The 8,024-nt window shown below is 34.3% G+C and overlaps 1 protein-coding gene across 1 annotated transcript in view; it reads right to left on the bottom strand.

Moving 5' to 3' along the window:
- LOC150103962 (three-prime repair exonuclease 1) overlaps positions 1-5,216 on the bottom strand; it is a 63,340-nt gene extending 58,124 nt beyond the window's left edge. The window contains exon 1 of the mRNA XM_090396654.1: positions 5,196-5,216. The gene's annotated coding sequence lies outside the window, so the exon portion shown is untranslated. The remainder of the gene's footprint in view (positions 1-5,195) is intronic.
- Between the last annotated feature and the right edge of the window lie 2,808 nt (positions 5,217-8,024).

The raw sequence follows: 8,024 nt of genomic DNA on the forward strand, positions 1-8,024 counted from the left end.
TGTGGAAGACATAAAATATAGTTCAAACAGTTGTGGTGAACAGTGTTGCTGAAGTTCTAATGAAGCTGTAGTTTGGTTAGAAATAATAGGTTTGATTTGGATTATCGTAAGTGATAGTGTACATCATTTCAAAAAGCAGAGAAGAAAACTTTTTTTTTTTTAAATATATTATTGCTCTTTTTCTTGTTTTGATTCCTGTTGCATTTTATGATTTTTTACTTAGTTTTTTGGAAACTCTTTGGTAAGTTTTTTTTTTTCTGATCTGCAGCATAACCATTATTTTTCAACTGTCTTTCAAGATTAATGGGGAATAAGAGTTAAAGATGTGCATGCAGTGAGAGCTGAATGACCATGAACATGCTATTTATGCAAAGAATCTCCTCTCCAGGTAAGGCATTGGCTGTGGCAGAGCGCATTGTGACTGCAGGAAAAACGCAGTCCTCTTACAGTCAACAATGAATATGGCAAAAATTATTCTTCAGTAGATCAAAGCTCACATTAACTGAAAAGAAAGTTTATCAGTTATTTCATGTGATTTCATCAGTTCATCACATTTCATCCAATGATCCTGTTTTAATTCAGGATCATCAGAAATAACTATCAGCAACTGTAGTAAATCACAGTCTGAATGCTGAACTAAGCTGGACATTATGTCCAACTTAGTCTGCACAGGTTTCCTTTTCTTTTCTGCATAAACTTCTCTGTAGCAAGCAATTGAGGTCTGCATCATCTTACTTTGCTAACCTTTCCATCTTGGGATTCATTTGCTCAAACAACTAAATAGCCTGATTAACAGAGATAAAAGACCGCCAGATTTTTTCATTGCAAACTTTTTGGGGAATTCAGCTTCCTCATCTTGTTCATGTGTTGAGGCTAAGTGCTGTGAAGAATTCATGTTGGAGGTTTAATGGAATATTATCAGCACTGAGAAAGGATTAAAATCAATTTTAATGCTTCCAATATTTTGTCTCAGACACAGAGACATACATCTTCAGGGATTAAAAAAAACTTTTTGTAACAACACACACAAATACAATACAATAGTGAATGAAACTAATGTCCTATCCTACCTACAAACGCCCATAGAGGGTACACCACCTAAATAGGACATTAGTTTCACTCACTATTGTATTGTATTTGTGTGTGTTGTTACAAAAAGTTTTTTGTAATCCCTGAAGATATCTCTGTGACTGAGATGAAATATTGGAAGCATTAAAATTAGTTTTAATCCTTTCTCAGTGCTGATAATATTCCATTAAACCTCCAACATGAATTCCTCATCTTGTTCTTCTTTTCTCTCTGTACCTCTTTTCTACAATTTCTGTGCTCCTAGCTCTATAAGGTTTTGTCTGAAAGCTCTTCCATATGCTCTTTAGCTAGCAACATCACCTCTGAGAAGACAAAGGAGTTGTACTGATCATGAGTTAGCTGGTCACCTTTCCCCTTATGCCCTCTACAACATTTTTTTTTTTGCAGCTCATGCTTAATGATAGTACTCATCCATTTAACTCCTGTCCGATTTCCCCTACTGAACTTGGATATGCAGTGTGATATTGCTTCCTCTAGATATTTCTTGATTATCCCACATGAAGATCTTTATGCCATGGTACTGCTTCAAGCTGCCTCCTAGGTGTATCATAATCATCTGCTTTGTAGTTACACATATACTCCCTTCTTAACTGGAATTTCTACACATTTTGCTATCTTCCAATGCAAGATCACATGTTTACTTTCCCAAACTGGAGGCAACATAGCCACCTTAGTTATGGACAGGTCTTCTGATCCTATAACCAGATCCAACAGTTTCATACTTTGAATCCTTGACTCCCTGCCATCACTTTCTGCTTCAAATCATTATCTCTCAACAACCGTATAAATCCCATTTCCTTCTTGTCATGTGATCTTTCCTCCTTCCAATCCATGTCTCTGAAGTTGAATTCCCCATAATAATTACTCGACTTTCACTCATTCTGCTAGTCTGTTGATGCATATCTTCCACATCAACTCTGGTCTATAGCTGCAACTAGTTTTACATTTTATCCTAGAAGCCTCAAATCTGACATCATAACACTAATTACGGGTATAGACCATATTGGTCTGTTCCGATCACATTATCCATCCAATATCCTTTTTTGAGGTCTACCCTGCCTTCTCTTTCCAATTGGCTTATATTTTAGTATTTGTTTAGGATGTCGGGTGTTGGCCATTCGGTAGTTTTTCTTCTATTGATTTTGTTTTTAGTTCTTTTAAAATGTCTTTGTTCCTTTTTTGTTCTTCTCATAAATCTCATTTCACTTGTTTTTATTCTTTGTTTATTGCCCAAATTTCACTGCCATATAATAATGTGGGCACTGCTCAAGTATTATATATTTTCAAGCGTGTTTCTTTTTGTACTATATTTGGGTTGAGTGTTCTATTTATCAGGCCTATAATCTGTAAAATTTTGAAGTTCTTAATTTTATGACTTTTTCTCCTTCATATGATATTTCATATGTCATATGAGAGTATTTATCTGTTCTATTATTTTATTATTAATAACTATTTTGCTTCTAACCGGAGTTTGTCCACAAAATGCCATTGTTTTAGTTTTATCTAAGGAAATTTTCATTCCAACCTGTTCTCCTATAATGTTTAAATTATATATATTGCTCTTTGTAAATTGTCTTCCTTATCTGACGTTATTACCTCATCATCTGCAAATAATAGCGTATTTATTTTATTAGTATTTATTTTATTATTCCGGGAAATTTCTATACCTCGATTGTTTAATGTGTTCCACTGTATTAATATTTCATTAATGTAAATATTGAAAAGTGTTGGAGACAGAGGGCATCCCTGTCTTACTCCTTGGTTTATAGACTGTTTTTCAGACAACTTTTCTTCATTTATTTTTATTTCATTATCTTTATATATATATATATATATATATATATACAGGGTGTTCGGGATAAATTTGACATATTTATAATTAATTATATTTTTCCGTAAGTTACATGTATTAACACACACTTCTCTTCATTTAAAAGTTTGGACCCTTCTTCATTCACATACAAGATGTCAGAAAGGATGGATAGCTGGAACCCACCTGAATCATGGAAGAGAATAACTTGTATCATGATGATTCGTGCCCGCCATCAAAATAAGGATATTACGACTGCTGCCCAATGCTCCCTGAATACAGTAAAAACAATCAGGCATGAACTAGAGACTTGCAATGGTGACTACGAGGATGTAGCAAGAAGAAAGATCCCTAGCAGACGATCTGATTGCGTTCGTACAGCAGAATTCCTCGCAAATCTGCAGGAACAGGTGTTGAAGAACCCTGGCATTGGAATTCGGGCTTTGTTCGTGGAGTTGCTAACTGTAGTCAAGCCCTGGATAACAAGGGTAGGCAATGGTAGGCCGTATGTATGGCAGCAGGATTCGGCCCCTTGCCACACCTCTGGGAAAAGTCAAAAATGGTTGTCTGAAAATTTCTACGACTTCACCAGTCCAAATGTTTGGCCTCCAAACTCCCCAGACCTTAACCCCATGGATTATTTTGTATGGGGCGCAGTTGAAAAAGACACCAATCGCACTTCCAGTAATACAAAAGCCCAGTTAATGGATAAAATTAAAACAGTTTTTGCTGCCCTTCCCAGGGAGACTGTAGCATCAGCTTGTTCGAGGTTCCGAAGCAGAATTGAAGCTGTGATCGATGCTAATGGTGGTTATTTTGAGTAAATCTTGTTGATAGTATTGTAATTAACTCTGCCAGTAATGTTTTTTTGTCAATTCATTAAATTTAATAGATACAAAGAAGATTTTCTTTTTCCTTACGAAACTGTCAAATTTATCCCGAACACCCTGTATATATATATATATTCAATATTGCATGTAGTAAAATATTAGGTATATTTATTCTTTGTAATATATCAAACAGCATATATCTTTTTACTTTGTCAAATGCTTTTTCGTAATCTATAAACAAAAGATGAGTTTCCAAATTAAATTCTCTTCTTTTTTCTATAAGTAGTTTTAAACAGAAAGCTGCATCCATTGTAGAGCATCCTTTCTAAATCCATTTTGACATTCTAATAATAGTTTTTCACTGTATATTTTTAGTTTTTCATTAAATATTCTGCTATATATTTTGTAGCATGTATTCAATAAACTAATACCTCTGTAGTTAGCAGGTTTTGTTTTATCCCCTTTTTTAAATATGGGTATTACTATGCTTGTATTCCATTCTATTGGTATTTGTCCATTTGTATATATTTTATTTAAAAATTTTAATCTGACACCAGATTGGCTCAAAAGAGTTGCCACCTGTTATGCTGAATCCTACTCTTTGTGGTTGCAATTCATCTGCATTATCCCACCACCTGTCCGATTTATTCTATCCTCCATGGGAAAAAAAAAAAAAAAAATCCATCACATTCTATCTTGTAATCGCGTCATCCGCTGTTAGCAGCCTCACTAATGACTATAACTTTTAGCGAGGTTGCATTAACTAATGTAAAAAAATAAATAAATAAAGACCTCCCTCTTATTTCTGATGCTTCTGGCATTGATATATAGTATTATATTATTTGCATCGTATTATTTGTGTGCAGTGGAATGCCCTCCCACGATGAGTTCTTTCCTTGAGATGTCACGTAATAGTAATAATAACGATCTGTCTCTTGCTTGTGGTTTGTTTTAATGGATGTCATATTCTTGATAAAAGAAATATTACAATTATTTCAAAAATACGACACAAAAATGCAATAACCACTACCCACCAGTATTATGAATCTTCATCAATAACGTGTGTGGTAATTGGCACTAAAACGCGTAAAAAAAATGTTTACTTACCGATCAGTTTAAAAGCGGTTTTAAATAACCAATCTTTCATAAATTTCTACACAATAAAAAATGGAAGTGATACGCTCATTACTTTATTTACACATTAACTAAAGTGTATATTTACTTACCGATTTTTAATTGAATAAATCTATATATAACAAATCATACGCTTAAAAGTTCAAACCATCCAAAACACACGACGAAACTAAGGAAACTTGACGACGTTCTCAATTAATTTAATTACCTCAGTGTGTAGAATACATTATAATTATGTCAAATGGTAGCAATAACACTTTAAACTTAATCAGCAAGATATTATATACACTTTGCATATCAATTAATTCATTTACAGCAAAAAAGAATGTTACCACAAGAAAGTTACTCCTTTCCAATGCCCAAGAAATTGACAAAACAACGTGATTTATATTTGTCACGTGAACAACGTCATCGTAAGTGCTGTTTTCGGTTGGTTACATCATGCAGGTTTACCAACAAAGAATGAATCTAAGTAGAAAAATTTCTCTCAGATACTTTACTCGACCCAAATGACCAAGTTATTTGGAACAGTTGAAGACAAATCTACAATAAACTGTATTTAATAATGAAATAATCTCAATGTCCATCGTTCCAGAAAAAATCTAAAACTATGCCAATTCAAAGGAAAACTCATTGAAACTAAAGTAGCAATAGACAATAAAATAATTGAACAAGTAAATTATTTAGTCCATAAATTAAATTACAATGAAGATTTAAATATTTTTAATAAAATTGACAAATTATCCAAAGTAAATGGAATAAAACAAAACATGAAGGCAGGCCGTTGTTAGGGTAGGCATATGGTTCCCTTAGACAAGAACTATTTTGCCTCCCCTAAATTAAAAAAAAATGCAATAAATAATAATAATAATAATAATAATAATAATAATAACCTGCTTTGATGTTTGCGATGCAATTTTGCCGGTTATTGCGGCTCTTAGCCATTGCCTTAGTGGGTTACGAAGGTCCTGCATAGGTCAGTAATAGTTACCAAAAAAGCAAAAGAAAATATATAATATTTTATCAAACCAATATTATTATACAGCAGTGAAGCAAGGACAGTCAAGTAAGAGAAAAGAATAATTGCAGCAGAAATGAAGTATATTAGAAGCATAGCAGGTTACACAAAACTAGATAAAAAGCGAAATCAAGACAAATAACGGGGAATAAAACAGAACCAAATCGAAAGAGCATCTAAAACTTGCCGGCCTGGTTGGCCGAGTGGTTAGCGTATCTGATCTCCACCCAAAAGGCTGCGGATCAAATACCGCCGTGAGCATGGATGTTTGTGACTGTCTGTGAAAATACTAGTGGTGGTGATCATCAGTACATGGCGTTTGTGTAGATGATCAAAGTGGTTGGTGGATTGAGTGGTGGAAACAGAGTTGTGGAGTAGGCGGCTTCCCTCGATTAGTCTTTGGACTCCCTGAAAGTGTCATGTAATAATAATAAACAAATGGTATACTTAGGAAGATGAAATACAAATCGAAGGATCGAAGAAACAGCAGCAGACTGATGAAACGCTGGGATGAGACTGAAACAGTCCAGTCGGCCTAGATTAGTAAAAGGATTATGAACAAGAAGTTTAAGACATGATGTTTACCTTGATAATTTATTCAGTAAAGGCTTTGTTATTTGTTTAAAATTTTCTTTCTGAGTGGTTTTTGGGAACACTGTTTCTGCAAATGGGTGTGTTGTACTATTCTGGTGTGTTGTGTGTATTTGATTCAGTTCTTCTTCTTCTCATTTTATTTTTTTAAGAGGCGATATCCTGATTGGTGAGTTTATTTTTTTAAGGTGACTTTTTTATGTGATTAGAAATTCGAATTAATTTTTAAAATAACATGCGAGATTATCTTCTTTTTTTTTTCTTTTCCGAGCAGCACAGGCTAGAGGTATTTGGTCATGTATTTGTAGGAGGTTTTGTGATACATGCGTTTCCTTATTTCTTATATGTGGCGGAATAAGAGATGATATCCTGATTGGTGAGTTTATTTTTTAAGGTGACTCTTTTATGTGATTAGAAATTGGAATTAATTTTTAAAATAACATGCAAGATTATCTTTTTTTTTTTTTCTTTTCCGAGCAGCACAGGCTAGAGGTATTTGGTCATGTATTTGTAGGAAGTTTTGTGGTGCATGCGTTTCCTTATTTCTTATATGTGGCGGATTCGAGAATGTTAATTTCACAGACTTTAAAATGTCAAGTTAACTTTCAAGGGTCACAGGGCAGAATTATTTAATTTTGGTGGCCGAATTTGTGGTATTACTCTGGACGTGTCAGGAGGATGGGGGTGGTATATTTATATGAAAGACTTCATGAAAAGTCAAGTTATCTATCGAGGACAGAAAACCCAGAGATGAAAGCAAGATTTAAGTTTGTTGCGGCCCTAAGCTATAACTATAAGAGGCCCTCTTCCGAGTCAATTTTAGGTTATCTATACTGAAGTAGAGTCACTAACGTGAGGCCTTAAGCTACATGCTGTCTAGATTAGGTATAAATCCGGCACTTCTAGAGGTGTTCTTGATACCTGCATTGCTGGTGTTGACTTGTCATATTTATGTCTATTTTTGTTTCCCCAGATTGGTGATATGTTAATGTTACTGGCTTTAAAATGTCGAGTTACCTTTTGAGCACCTCGGGCCAGAGGTATTTGGTTGTAGATCTCGTATTTTTAGTGTAAGCTTTTTTGATATTTGTGACTGTTTTTGATTCCGTACGGGTGGTGATATACGATTTAGCAATATTGTTATTATTATTACATGACACCTCCAGGGAGTCCAATGACTCATCCAAGTTTTGTGTGTGACGAGCGTGCTGTAAATAAAATGTGGTAAAATAGCATATCACTTTAACAGCTGTAATGTTTCTTTCCAAAGACCACATGCATATTGCGATAGTTAGTTTTCACGTAGAAGTTGAGTGAGACGGTGTAAGTACCTTTTGTCAAAAATTCAAAACTGGAATAACGAGTGGTGATAAAATTTTATTTTAAACTGGGTAAATCTGCCTCAGAAACATTTGATGATCATATAATGGTGTACGGAAATGACTACCAGTCACATGCACGAGTTTGCTTCGTGCAATCAAGATGGTAGGGATATTCTATACCCACCACTAGAAAGGCCTCGGTTTTTGGAAGTGTAAAGAAAGTTCATGAG

The sequence above is a fragment of the Typopeltis vanoorti genome, chromosome 8 (assembly GCF_054136105.1).
Source record: "Typopeltis vanoorti isolate ZY-2024b chromosome 8, IOZ_Tvanoo_1.0, whole genome shotgun sequence".
Classification (NCBI taxonomy): Eukaryota; Metazoa; Arthropoda; class Arachnida; order Uropygi; family Thelyphonidae; genus Typopeltis; species Typopeltis vanoorti.